Here is a 14,424-nt window from a genome sequence, read left to right on the forward strand (position 1 = left end):
CACAAGGAAGGCTTAGTCCCATACTGGCTCACCTTAACAGGCTTTTAGAGTTTTAAATGGGTGAGTCAACCATCACCAATAAGTCAAATATTCTACACTTCACAGCATGCTGCATAGACCTGATGTAGGATAGTGAATACAGAATCAGCAGTTATAGAAAACTGATACGTGACCTCACTTTTTTCTTTCTGCACAAATCCAAATGTCCTCAGTTTCTCTGAATCCAATTCCAGCATGGAAAAGCAGCATGATTAAACAAAGGAGCTTGAAGTATCATCCAGAAAATGTACAGCTCACTCCAACATAATGAGGTTAAATTTTGATTTTCTCCACCAGAAGACTTATATAACCCTGTGTGAAGTCTTTGCAGTTTATCTCTGTGTTGTCTGCTTGTGTGTGTCTGTGTGTCTGTGTTCCTTATATAAAGCAAGCTGACTTGCTTTTGTGCATTAAATGTACTCTACTACCTTTTTCATATCATTTTACACAAAAATCAACTTCAAAAGTTAAAACTTTTTTTTTTTTTACTTTTCCTGCTCTTTCTTCTCTTTCCTGCCATTAATTTAATGTGATTTGAGCAGAACTAAGAATTACAGTGTAAATAAAGCTCACATCCATACTCGCTCACTTACAGGGATGATAGCAGCTTGAAATATTACACCCCAGCCTGCACACTGGTGTCACTGTTAACTTTGGACAGTCTTTTTTTATAAAAAACAAAAACAAAAAACTTTCCCTCAGAGCCATGGAAGTTTTCGTGCTTTAAATAGTTGGTGGGGGGGAGGTGAATGTGGAGGGAGGCTGCTAATGTAGGAATGACACCACGGTGTGTTTTGTTACATGATGTCAAACAAAGATGGCAACTGGATGAGTAAGCTGCTCATTAAGGCACACATGGAGCTGTGGACCCTAGAATGGAGCAAGGGGACTAGTTTTAGTGGTGATGTGGGGGCGGGGGGGGGGGGGGGTGACCACAATCCGATCATCTGTCTTGCTCAAGGACACTCTGGCAACACGAAGAGACCTAAGGCAGGATCTGGTTGAACATTTGAACCGCCTCCTTAAAAATAGGATGGCACTCCTATGTTGAGATATCCCACTTAATATGATACTCGTGATGGAAATTCCAGTTTACCTGCTTAAATATTGCAGGTTACATTTCTGTGGTTAAACGCCGTTTAATCCTCCATGGCAACGCTGCTGTTATAGTTTGATGGGAAGCGGGATTGGTCAACAGCAGCTGACCGCGCCCTCAACCCATATAAGCTACCTACCAAACTATTACCATCAAGTGTCGGGGGAATGACGGCTCTGCTGCCGCTGCTGCTGCTGCCCTCGGTGCGGCGGAGGAGAGAAAGCATCTTTGTTTGTACAGAGAAGCTCTGGGCTTCCCTGCCCGCCTGCCTCCATCGACACAGCAACATTTGAAGATAAGAATATCCTTTCTGAAGACAGAGGTCGCTTATTCATCTGCCGCATTCATCTCTGCTCAATTTAGGATTTTTTTTCCCCCTTTCCCCCCTCCTCCTCTTCCTCATCCTCTCTTCTCTCTCCCTGTCTTTTGCCTGGCTGGAATAATCAAACCCTCCCTGTATCCATGTGTCGGATCGCTGGATGATGCACAGGTAGGCTAAATGACACCGCACACCTCCTACACAGAAACGACCTTATGGACGGCGATAATTGGCTTTAAAGCGTGCTGCAGTAGAAAGCTACAAGATAAGCCGCGCTGTATCAGTGTCTGTGTGTTTTTATTTTTATTATTTTTATTTTGTTTTTCAATGTCAGTGGTCCAGAATTGTTTGCATTTCAATTCTTGGGGGGGGGGGGGGCGATAGGCTGCTGCTCACCAATTATGGACACTTCTCCTGAGGTTTCTTTTGGAGATTTCACTTAAAGCAACGAGAGATAATCACATTTAAAAACCAAGCCGCCTTTTCCCTTCTCTCTCTAACGCTTTGCTTTTTTGTATCCGTGTTTACAGTCAGTTGAGGGAGGGTGGAGGAGAGGTATGGTTTCCAAATTCAACACGGTTGCGGTTGAGGTCGCTTAATTGCGTGCCGGCAGACATGCCCTGTGGTTAGGCTACAGCACATACAGCGGGGCTTTTCCTTTGAATACAGGCTGCACAACACACACACACACGCACACACACACACACACACGCACAAGCCATTGTTTCATTTCGTCAGATGCCACATGCCGGGATGGCTAGGTATTAATTTTTTATATAAAAAAGTGAAGTTAAGGTGGTCTTTGAGTCATGCAGCACGCAGGGCCCTTGTCTCCGAAATGCTCGAGGTAGCCTATTTATTATTGAGAGGGATTTCATGTTCTGTGCCAGAGGACTGGCCAGTTTAAAGATAGGAGAAGGAGAGACAGGCAGACACAGAGAGGGAGAGAGAGAGAGGGAGGGAACAGTGGAGTAAAACAGTTGTCACATCCTTTGCATCCTCAGCAGCTTCACTTTAATATTATCTTTAAAACCTGAGAAAGTTGTGCACTGGAAATTATGATTATTGATATGTTTTTGATATATATATTTGTGTGATGAGAGTAGTTGCTCAAACCTGTAGCCCACTAGGCCTATTTATGCTCCCACAGGAATCTGCAGCTTCCACGCAGCAGGTTATGTAGCACCAATTAAGAAGCGTTGGCCGCTGATGAGGTGCTGTGGTTCAATTTGGAGCTTGTTTTCAAAAATGTATTTATTTTTTCCTCCCCTTTACACAATTGACAGCAAATCATCACCACTAACATACCACGCTGCATCTATTACTTGGATGAATGTGAATGAACAGAAACAGACACTAGTTAATCATCTGCTATTGTTCACTGGATTGCGTAAATTGGTGTAGTTCAGATTCTTAGTCTTGTAATTCAGTTTAATTACATCATCTTTCTTTTTTTCTTTCTTTTTGAGTGTCTTCAGTGCTGTCGCTTAAAATGGTAACGAGTCTAGGTCACAGCTGGATATTAGCCCCAGTAATTAGATTAATTTATCAAAAAAAAAAGAGGGGAGGTGCCCAAGATTCTGAGCTACGCTGCTGCTGCACATTTCACAGGAGTGCTGCTGCCCTCCCTTCACCCTGGAAACCAATTTGCTTTGCAAATTCTACTCCACCTGTAATCCAATCCATTTTGTTACTTGGTTCTCTAAAATCTAGGTATTTACAACTCAGGTAGCTGCATGAAAAATGCTTTTCACTTAAAGTAAGTAACCACCTGTGCTTGACTATCGTTGCATGCAATCTTTTAGCACCTCTGTTGTGGACAGCGCACAAGTGTTGCATCTCAGATTGCACATTTTCTCATCAACACTCTTAAATCCCTGCTGCTTTGGCTGACAGACTCATTTAAATGCTATGTTATTCTTTAGTAAGGCACTTGGTTTTCTTAAATGAGAGCTGTGTTGACAACAACCAAGGCTTGCAATGCTCCAAACCTGAACAATGGACTTATGCAATGCAGAGCATGACTTTTTGTGTATATAGTGTGTGTGTGTTGGGTATTTTTTTATGATAATATTTCCAGGCAGCATTGCAACAGCAGGGTGTGTCACAGTCTTGCCTTTTTGTTTTCTATTTTAATTTCCCTTTTTCATCTTTTGTATGTGCAGCTTGCAGCAAATTTCCTGTGTTTATTTTTATAAGTTATCAGCTCTGTTTTGACACAGAGTATGCCACTGGCAATATTTTGCTCATCATTTAGTATTTTTTATGCCTTCGGTGTCATCTTTTCCCAACTCTTGTTGCTATAATCTGGCTCACAAGACATCTGTCTCCATTGCTGCTTCCAGTGAGACTTAAGGGTTTGGACAGAGAGTTAGTTTTTTTTTGTTGTTTTTTTTTTAATTGACGTCACAGCTGCTGTTACCCACATAATACAACCAGTATTAATTCAACTGAAAATAATATCAGAAATTATTTTATAGCTGTTAATAGTATTAAGCTGCATCCACATTACTTCACATTAAGCTTAATGCTGGAATGTATTTGAGCCATTATCTGTTAAAGCTGCACTTATTTGAATTTTTTACATTAGCATGGTGCCTGCTAAGTATGAAAAGGAAATTTAGAATTAAGATGTCGTGCCTAAAGCACCAGCCAATATGCAAAGAGAGATGGATGACTGGGTGACGTGAAGGAGGAGACTGCTTGAAATAACAACAGGGCAGAGTTGACATGGTGTGTGTGCGTGTGTCACAGCTCAATAGCTTCAGCGTGCATACTGGGGAAGTGGAAGTTTACAGATATTGTGCGGCATTGCGAATCGTGTCGCTTCCTCTCTATCATACCCCATCAAGGTCACATCCACAGACTGAAAGTGGTGGCCCTGGCCTTTTCCACTTCTGGCTCTGGCAGAGGAACGGGGCCCGCGGACCACTGCTGCTTCTAATCAGGGCTGACGCGTGACTCAGTTGCATGCCAGCTGCGCAGCCAAACAGGGATTATGTCCCTGGATGGTGAAGACAAAAAAAGGTCACAGTTGAGATCTTTGTCTCGCTACACCTTTGGGGAGTTGGGGTTATTTCATTATTTGCACATTATATTTAATGAACTTTGCTCAAATGACTGAAACAAAATACTTAAACAACTGAAATCCTACGCACAATACAAGTCATACAGCCAGCAGTCCTATAGTCAGAGTTGGGAAACCAGCAGCGCTGTTGGTTAAGTTGCAATCTGGGTCATTGTGCCACTTGTTTTAAAGGGTAGCTGTAAGGCTGTAAGACAGTATTAGTCCAGATATGGATACTGAAATTTTGAAAAGTAAAATAATAATCTTCATATGTGGCGGCAACTGATTTAGAAAGCTTGATTGGTCTTGTTATATATCTGTGAAATAATTGACAGTGAAATTGCCCGTTATTTTCACCGCAGGTGGTACAGTAGGTGGAATGGAGCGGAAGGTGGTCTGTAATTTTCTGTAAGCAGAATGCTACTCAGGAATCAGCAAAGGTTGGTACACCAGGGCCTGTCATACTGGGAGGCGCCGTGACAGAAATGTTTTCTGAAAAGCTCAGCTGTAATTCATTAAATATGTGCATGACAAAAAAATTGCACCAGATCATATTTTAGCACGACGGTGCAGCCATTATGAAGAAGGAATGACATTTGCTAGGTATTTCTTTCCGTTAGTTCTCATTAATGAAACGCTGTGAGACTGAAATTAGTTTTTTTTTTTTTTTTTTTTTTTGGCTGTGCAACAAATAACGAAATGTAAAATGCTTATGTGCTGTTTTGGGGGGGTGGAATAACAGCGCGGGGAGAAGAATGAGGAAACCTCAAACTTGTGATGTTATCAGTTATGAAGTCTAGACAGTCTCTGGAACTAGCGGCACATTTTGACACTTTGTTTCAGGAGTATTGGTACATTTTCTGCTGCATAAAAGACGATGTTCCTGTACAACAGTACTACCCCCTACCCCCCACCCCCACCCCCATTCCCTCCACCACCACTCTATGGTGCACACAACTTTTTTTTGTAATTAATGGGCTCCTAAGGTTGACACCACAGTCTCCAATCAGCCTCTGGCCTTGATTAAGAGGCTATTGTATTGCAGTAATAGCAGAGGAAAACAGAAGCGAAGTAAGTGTTCATAATCTCACAGTTTAACTTTGCATGGCACCGTAGTAATTCCAAATGAAAATAGCATAAAGAATAATGAGTTCTTGGAGTGCATATAAAAAAAAACCCTAAAGGTGATATTTATAATAAGCATTTACTGTTAAACTTAGGATACATGAGCCAGTAGGTGAAGAAAGCAGGATTGTTATTCTGCTCCATTCAGGTGTCTTCTGCATGTTCAGGAGTGTTGCAATACATTGCAAATTTATTTCAGCTCGTCCATCGTTGCTACCGTGTGACAACATGAGAAAAGGGAACTGCACTGTTACCCAAAATGTGCCCAGGCAGCATAATCAGTGCCCTTTGAGATATAAAACACAATATCACCCTGTCAGTACATTATGCAGTTACGGTGCTCAGAAAACAGCAATGCAACAAGATCCTGCTGAAATCTGGAGCAAAGAACAGAAACTACTCTCTGTGCTCCAGTTACTGTATCATTTCAAATCTGCATTTTCTATCTAACCCATTGTTTGGCAACTTAGCAGGCACACCGTAATATTATTAGAGGTGTCTTTGTTTTCCTAATTCTGAAATATTTACAGTTCAGTGTCCCCAAACTGTGGATCTTTATTTATTAAAAAGAGCCAGTAATTCCTAGAATATCATCACATTTCTGCATATTGATATATTCTAAACTTGTGTGATCTTTTACTTTGGCGAGCCTCATATCTGGTTTTGCATTCCTAAATGCTTTAGTAATGAATGTCAAAGAAAAAAATAAATCAAAGGTCCAACAACAGACTGGATCCAATGCATTATTCATGAGAGCACTGGGTTAGCTTCTTTTACAGTACATCAGTGCCATCTTTAAATAAGTGTGCGCAGAAGCCTGTTTCTTCCACTAAAACAGTGATGACATGTGGAAGGTCAGACATTCACCTTGGCTGACTGTCAGTCTGGTACAGTAATACACATTATCTTCATCAGTGAGTCAGCCCATAATGTTGGAACTGAAAAAAAGGGGGTGGGTGGGGGGTTTGGGTCAGTGGGGGATGCTACAGTAAGGCAAACTGAAATGTTTTGATTGAACTTGCATCAGATCTGTTGCCAGAGATGTCTGACGGGGCTACGGAGGTCTTATACTGTCTTAGTTTCAGATTGCTCAATGAATCTTTCTCTTTCATACCAGACATTACTCTCACCAGCAAAGGCATTAATCTTTTCAAGCTAATATCCACAGGACTCTGGCTTAGAAGGAATGTGAGCACTCACGATGAAAGGAAGCTTATGTATGGGGAAAAATAAGAGCAGGAAACCTGGCCAGCCATAGTAAATTGCATTGTAACACTTGGGGTTAAAAGAGCAAAGTCTTGCAAGCTTTCGTTTCTCCTTCCTTATCATCTCACATTAAGGTGGATGACAGATTTATGTGGAGGCAATTGATCAGCTGCCTGACTGTCCATCCATCACGCTGATCTCTGCTGTGCCTGAACCAGGCCTGTCACACTCAGATGACCAGCGGACTGCAGCGTCGGGGATGGTGTGGTAAACACTGGGACAGTCATTTATTTCAATTCAATCTGTGTCTTCGGGCGTCTCTCATGGGGAACAGATTCATGCTAATTTGTTATAGTATGCATCGGAAATCTCATCTAATGCTGCATTGCAAAATCAATCTTCTCCTTGCCTGAAGCGGCTGCTTCTATAAAGGAGTTTGTCTCTTGCGTCCTACCTGTATGAGGAGGCTCCATGCTGTATCAGTGTCAACATTCATTGGGTTTTAGTGGAGCTTTCTGATCCTGGCCAAGAAGCTGTTACCCAAGATTAACCCAGGTTGTTCTGTTGCATTGCTGGTGAAGAGGAGAGAGGAGTGTGTGTGTGTGTGTCTGTGTCTTGTGTGTCTTGTGTGTGAAGGAAAGAATCAGTGAATAGGATCTTTTCTTGCTCCCACTCTCCATTTTGTCTGGTGGCATCATTCTCAGGATGAGATGTGACAGCACTGGATGATCTAATCATGGATGTCATAGCATAGCTGCTTATTAACTGAGATTTCAAGGGCAAACATTTTCATCATTAGTAGTATGCTGTATAAATGGGTGAGCTCCACAAGCAAGTACAGTGCTGAATGATGGCTCCTGGTAATGTCACTGAAGCACAGGAGGGCCTTTGCTGTCTCATTAAATTTTTTGTGCATATATTTTAGGAAGCGTCTTTATGAGGAGCTAAGTTACAGAACCTACATTGCTACACAGTGCTCTACTAGAGGACCGAATCTCAACGGCAAATTAATTCTTCCTTGAGAGTTGAGAGGGAAGGTCCGTCATTTATAATAAAGATCTCTGGGGTTGCTTTCATGAGGGTTGTGTTTAAGAGTATTTGCATATCCAGAGTCTTGAAGAGGCACTCTGAAAGATGGGGGAATTCATAAAGTTGCACAGTAAGGACTTCAATGATCTTTGATATCGGCACTGTATCTGTTAGCTCACTGACAGTGTATTTTATCTTCACTGCTTTTGGATCAGTGTATTTTTGTGCAGATTGAATTAAAGTTCAGCTTTTTAGAAACCTCTGGTATCTCCCAATGAGATGTTATCCTTTGTTAGCCCTGTATGAGCTACAGCACACTGGTGAAAACCGATGGAACGCTTTCAGTATTTTGATTGGATTTGATTTTTTTGCATGTGAAAATGTTAATCAACAAGGCAATCATTTAATTAACTTTATATACAAATTCATGGTGCTGCCCTTTATTATCAGTGCTTGTATAGTATTAGTATTAGTAGGCTACAACTTACCTTGTGATTGTGTGAACAGCTAGTACTATTCAGAAGAGTGAAATGTAGAGATGCATTAACTGCAATTGTCTTGGTTGATGTCAATTGTTTTTAAGTGGGACCTGCAGATTTTTGGCACTGCCGATTTCTTTCTGAGTACTATAGCTACCAGCAAAACCAAGCAAAATCATATTTTTTCATTATTCAATATTTTTTGTTAATAAAACAAATGATAAAACAGTTTCCCCCATACTGCTCTGACTGAAAATTAAGTGCTCTGCTACTGGTAAGAGGTACAAGTCATTAATTGCTGTACACCCATCTTTACCTGAAACATTTTCCCCCATAAAACAAAAGCAGTTGCAATAGATTTTTATAAGATAACAAAACAAGCATCAGTTACTCGTATTATTTTCCAATATGTTTATAACTTCCCCAGAACATCAACACTTATCTTTTCCTATCATCTTTCCTTATAACAGGGTTGATCCTTTGCTTATACCAAGCCTAGTGGCATGTGGTAACTCTAGCTAGCTAGCTCAGACCTAGCTAGCTTTTTTAGTATCTTTAAAATGTCCATTTCAGCTTGGTGAGTGTTATTTAAGTGTGCAATTAGGTAAAGGAGTTTTTCATGATGGTCCCCCATGTGCCTTAACTCACAGTTGGGCGCTTTCTAGCCAGTAACATGTTAGCATGTGGGCTATGAGTGTGCTGCAACTATTTGTCTGCATTCGTGTTGCACATGCATTAAAGGTGACATACACGAAGTTGACTGGCCAGCCAGTCATCTGATTCTGGTCCCTAGCTGGTGGATTGGTGTATCTCTAGTAAAATGGGGTAAAATAAATTATATAGTTCACAGATATCCAAACACATCCTCACTAATGCACACCCTCACATTATTTTAACATGGGGCTGAATTTGCTCTCAACAACCATTCAGACATGAGCCATTTTTCTAAAATGCCTGAACAGTGAAAGATTAAACTATCACAGGAATATCAAAAACATCCATCAGAATAAACTGAAAGATTTTCCCACTCATTTGTACTGTAGCTTACCTGTGTGAGATTGACAGCGTCTGACTAAATGGCGCTCTACGCCATTCTTTGCTCGTCCACACACATCAGTCATGTCATTGTATGCTCAAACTGAGTGGAGTGGGTGGCGAGCAGAAAATTGGAATCTTTTTTATAAAATAAAGCTTCAGACAAATGGTTCTCTTCTGAAACAATCTTGTATGTAATTTCTTTTTTTCCCCTGAAAACTGAAATATAAGTAGAAAAACTGAATGTTGACAGAAGATATGTCAGGACAAAAATCTGTCTAATGATGTTAGTGAGTCTTGCCTGAGCTGAGCTTCTCATAGCCACAACCCAACCTCCACCTAAGTGTGCGATGAAGGTGTTGCTCTGATCCCGCTTGGTTGGACAGAGACAGTGATGCAGGCTCATTTGCTGCATGTAAGCGAATAAGCTGGAAGATGCCTGCCGTCTTGTCATTTAAATCACATTTTTTTTGCTGTGGGAACCCAAGCAAATTGCATCTCAGAGGAAAGCATTTCAAATGGCATTACAGTTACAGCAGTGTAGCAAGCAGATGTGCATGGATTTTATCCCTACTACGCCTACAGTACATTTACATTTGCTTAATGAGGGTACTGTGAAGAGTACCATGTTTATGCTTGTAGCTAGTGTTACGTAGTTAGTTACCTAATTACCTGGCTTGCTGGTTTGTGAAAATGTCATCTGTTACAGGCCCTGTTCTACTGAGACAAGGGGAAACTAATGCTTGGCTGACACGCACCCAGTATGTATGGCCTACATAGTGTTGCAGCAGGTAGATAGATACCTTAAATTGGTTGTTCTGCCTGAGTGTTGTTCAAGCCAAAGGCCCATATCTGCTCATATTTATCACACTTAAATCTAAAGGTGCAGTAAAAACACAGTTTTTTCTCTTCAGGCCTGTGTCTCTAAGAGCTTTCCCAGCAAGACAAATTGGCAGATTGTGAAGAAAAATAAGGGCAAAGCAACAGCATGACTACGACCGTAAATGCTACGAAAGTGGCTTGATTGTGTCTGTGGAATATTTACAATTAAAATCAATATTTTCAAAAGGTTGCTTTCATGTCTGATAAAAGCAACCGGCGCAGCGCACAGTGTGAACAGCAGCCACAAACATCTCGTTTTTAGCACTGAAAATACTGGAACGTTTATACATCTCTTTGAATTATGCAACATATAAATCAGGGGGATAACAGCTGACGCAGAGATATGAGTTAACGGTCAAGAAGAGGATCAAGTGGTTGATGAAGATGAGGATAATGACGGCCTTGTTGATGATGAGGAGTATATGCCTAATGGCAAGGGTGACGGTCGTGCGGATGCAGATGTTGATGAGGGCGGTGATTGTACCGCTCAAGCTTGCAGCTGAGCTAAAAAAGCATTCCACAAATACAAGAAAAGCAAAGCACACATAAAATCTCAATAGCAAACGCTTCTAGCTTGAAAAGGCACAAATGTGATACCTTAGGCTGGTAGAAAATTCAGAAAGACATATTTGACGATGTGTCTGTTTGAGGACTACAAGCATTTTTTTTTTCTTTAAAACGTTTTTCATTTAACAGAATGCATACCAAAGTCCAAATGCAGCTGCATTAAAAAAAGAATTCTGTGCTTTTGGAAATGCTTTGCCTATTTGCTTTCTTGCTGAGAGTGAGATGAGAAGATTGATAGCACTCTCATGTCTTTACAGTAAATATGAAACTCCTGCCAGCAGCCAGCTAACTTATCTTATCACACAGGTGGAAAATGGCTACCCTGGCTCTTTTCAGAGGTAACAAAATATTCCTTCCAGCACCTCTCTGTAAAGCTCCCCTAAAAGACATGTTGCACTTAGTCGGTATGAAACCAAACTGTAGAAAATTATTTTGCTGTCAGCTACTGTCTAGGCTCCATAAAACTACTGCTCCAGGCTTTGCACTAAGTGAAGTTAGCCTGTTGCTGCTGATTATCTACACTGAAAAAGAAATCCATTTAAATAATGGGAAATGTCCCGGTCATTTTATCCCCAGCTCATTTGTCAGAATTTTATCGTAAATTGTAAAATTCAGTGCATTTCAAGATTTAAAGAAAAACACCCATAAAAATGAAAGATTTTAAAATGGTAAATTGTTCTAAATCTACTATAGTGTGTAGTCTGCAGTGTACACTCAAAAAATAGATTTGAGAATTGTGTCACTTTTCTCATATTAGTTTTGATATAACAAGACAGCCAATGACCCTTTCTCTAAATGTTAACACGAGCAAGCACGCTGCTATAAAATACCATCTAAAATGAGGTTATTAGATAGGAGAAGCACCTGATAAGTCTAATACTGACGTTCAATATGAACCATGTTGTTTATCAGCTCATCTTTTATTTAGCAGGTGCAGAATCAGCAACTAAACGGCGTCCATCTCACCAGTGCAGCATCAGTTCTTGCATTTTTTTTAAATTCATCACCGTCAATAGCCAACTGCAAAAACGTACACTGCAAACCTGACACTTTTTGTTAACACATAAAATAAAAATAAGCAGTCCCTCATTGCTGATGAAATACCTCGATTCTCTCCCTTAGCCCACCTGCCAAAGTAGATGATGTGTCCTCATCATAAAAAAAGTAGGCCTAGATGTCATGTATGAGTAATTAAAGTTTCATGTTACACAAGCCACTATAGATGAGTGCATGCCCATCATAAAAGATTGACTCATTCCAAGGAAGCTGCCTCCAAAAAAAAAAGTACTGAGGAAAAAGTAGAAGGGATGAAATGTAAGATTCATAAAGCTGGGAGAAGAAGAGAATGTGTTGTTTGCAACATGACATACATTTGAAGTCGGGACACTGTCATGCAGTGTGGAAAAATATGGATGCCACTAGGAGCGCTGAGAGCCTGGAACAGCAACACAGATACCCACAAAATGCATGAAAGAACACCAGGATGTTCCATTTACCAATTTACCAAATAATCATCTCTGCATTACGTTTGGGTTACAAACAGGATGAACTGTGTTAAGTGAGCAAACAGTGGCTTAAAACAAAAGCTGAGTGACAAAAAGGTAACGCGTGTGAAGAGAAAGAGACTCACCTAAGTGTCTCATGCACACTGCTGGGAGGAAAATGGTATCTCTGGGGATGATAATTGGATGACACCAAATTAGAAGCTGGGAGTGTTTACACACTGTTGCATTTAATAAATGGAAAATGAGAACCCCTTGAGCATTTGACCATCAAATGCATGTGTAGATCTGCTTATTAGCTTTTATTTTATTGATAGTTTGATGGAAAAAGTAATGTCACTTTCATGTGTGTAGGAAATATGAAGCCACAGTCATCAGCAGCTATTATAGTTTGCATAAAGACTGGAAGTAGGGGGGGACATCGGAAGTATTGCTCTCTGATAAAAGAAAACCTTCCATTGAAAGGAAAAAATACAAATAATTGATACTATCCACTAACTGAGGGGGGTGGAAGTGGTTAACAAAAAGCTTTTAAATGTCCTTAAATCTAAACCACATGTCAGACAAACAACATAAAAGGCATTCAGTGCATAATGTCCAAAGCTGCCACAGTTTATTGCTATTCAAAGTCCAGGAAATTGCGCTTTAGTATTGTCACGCTCATGTCTTTCAACCATAAAAAAATCACTTTCAGTAACATTTAGTATTTGATCTATGCTTCAAACAAAGTGGAAAACGATCACGGAAATATATTAAAGAGAGTTTGATTTTTATTGTTAAAAGCTGCGGACTTCTCTAAAGTACACCTACCCAGTAGGTGTAGCAGAAAAAAACAAGAGAAGAAAATAAACACCCTTGTCAAATTACTCACTCGCTCACCTCACAAATAACCTGCACTGGTTGCAAATATTGCAAAGTAATTTAACTTGACCTTTGGAAGGTAATGGGGCCACTGTTAACCATAAATTCAAGGATGAGTCGAGTGAAACGCGGCCACATAACAAGGGCTGAAATTCGTGAGACATTCACTCTGCTTTTATCTAAAGAGCTTCAGTAAAAGTCGTGGCATTAAGTAAAATGAAGTGGCTTTAATGAAACATTCTAAATATACATTTAAGAAACTGAATATGGGTCAACATTCTTGGATGGGTAACGGTTAGAGCATTTACATTGCACATTCTTGGTCTCCAGAGGATGATTTGTACTCACTTTTTTAGCCCCCAGCCTGCGCTTTACATTTGCAGTTTTTTGTGATTTACCGTGACTTTCATTGCATTTTACTTCTAGCTCGTTTGTGTGTTCAGTACTTTTTTTTTTTAATTTGCAGTTTTATCAGCCTCAACAATACTTTGGGTTTAATTTAAACTACTAGGTCTCCAGGCTAAGGTGATGAATGTAGGCAGCATTGCAGATTACCATGTTATGTTAGCTTTGTCATTGTGAGCAGGTGAGCCTGCTGTCAGTAGCATTCAGCTATTCCTTTTTTCCCTCCTTTGTGTTGTCTCAGCTTCATTTCAGTCCTTTTTAATAAATGTGTAATTGATGAAATTAGGTAGATTATGTAATGTGAGACTATATATTGTATATTTTTTCTGCTTTTGAGCACCGCATCAAATCTGTGAAGGCTCTGGTTATGAGTGATTTTAGTATGAACTTAGTCTTTTTTACTCTTTTGATTCCTAGCAGACCTCCATTTCTGTTTATGAGGTTGCAGCTAAACTTGGTCCCATTATGTCTTCACTTTCTCTCCATCAACATTATGCACTCCACACTGTATATAAATGCCACTTGTTTTGCACATATTCAACTCAGTATATTTTATATATTTTATTATTATTATTATTATTTTATTTTATTTTTTTACTATTTAATTTGTAAAAATGTGTATACATACACACACACACACACACACACACACACACACACACACACACACACACACACACACACGTAGGAAAATATTTAGTATACACATCCAGAAATGCATACACTATTATATATTGTACATATATTTATTAGTTTCAGGTTGGCCATTCTTGTATTTTGCTCGTTTGTGTTGTTGTGTTTGCACATCTCTG

The 14,424-nt window shown here is 40.0% G+C and overlaps 1 protein-coding gene across 1 annotated transcript in view; it reads left to right on the forward strand.

Moving 5' to 3' along the window:
• The first annotated feature begins 1,304 nt into the window (after positions 1-1,304).
• The window catches only part of nrxn2a (neurexin 2a), a 129,969-nt gene continuing 116,849 nt past the window's right edge, over positions 1,305-14,424 (forward strand). The window contains exon 1 of the mRNA XM_085420524.1: positions 1,305-1,625. The gene's annotated coding sequence lies outside the window, so the exon portion shown is untranslated. The remainder of the gene's footprint in view (positions 1,626-14,424) is intronic.

The sequence above is a fragment of the Rhamphochromis longiceps genome, linkage group LG10, assembly GCF_057381845.1.
Source record: "Rhamphochromis longiceps isolate RC_006_pf linkage group LG10, R_longiceps_female_GT1.1, whole genome shotgun sequence".
Lineage (NCBI taxonomy): Eukaryota > Metazoa > Chordata > Actinopteri > Cichliformes > Cichlidae > Rhamphochromis > Rhamphochromis longiceps.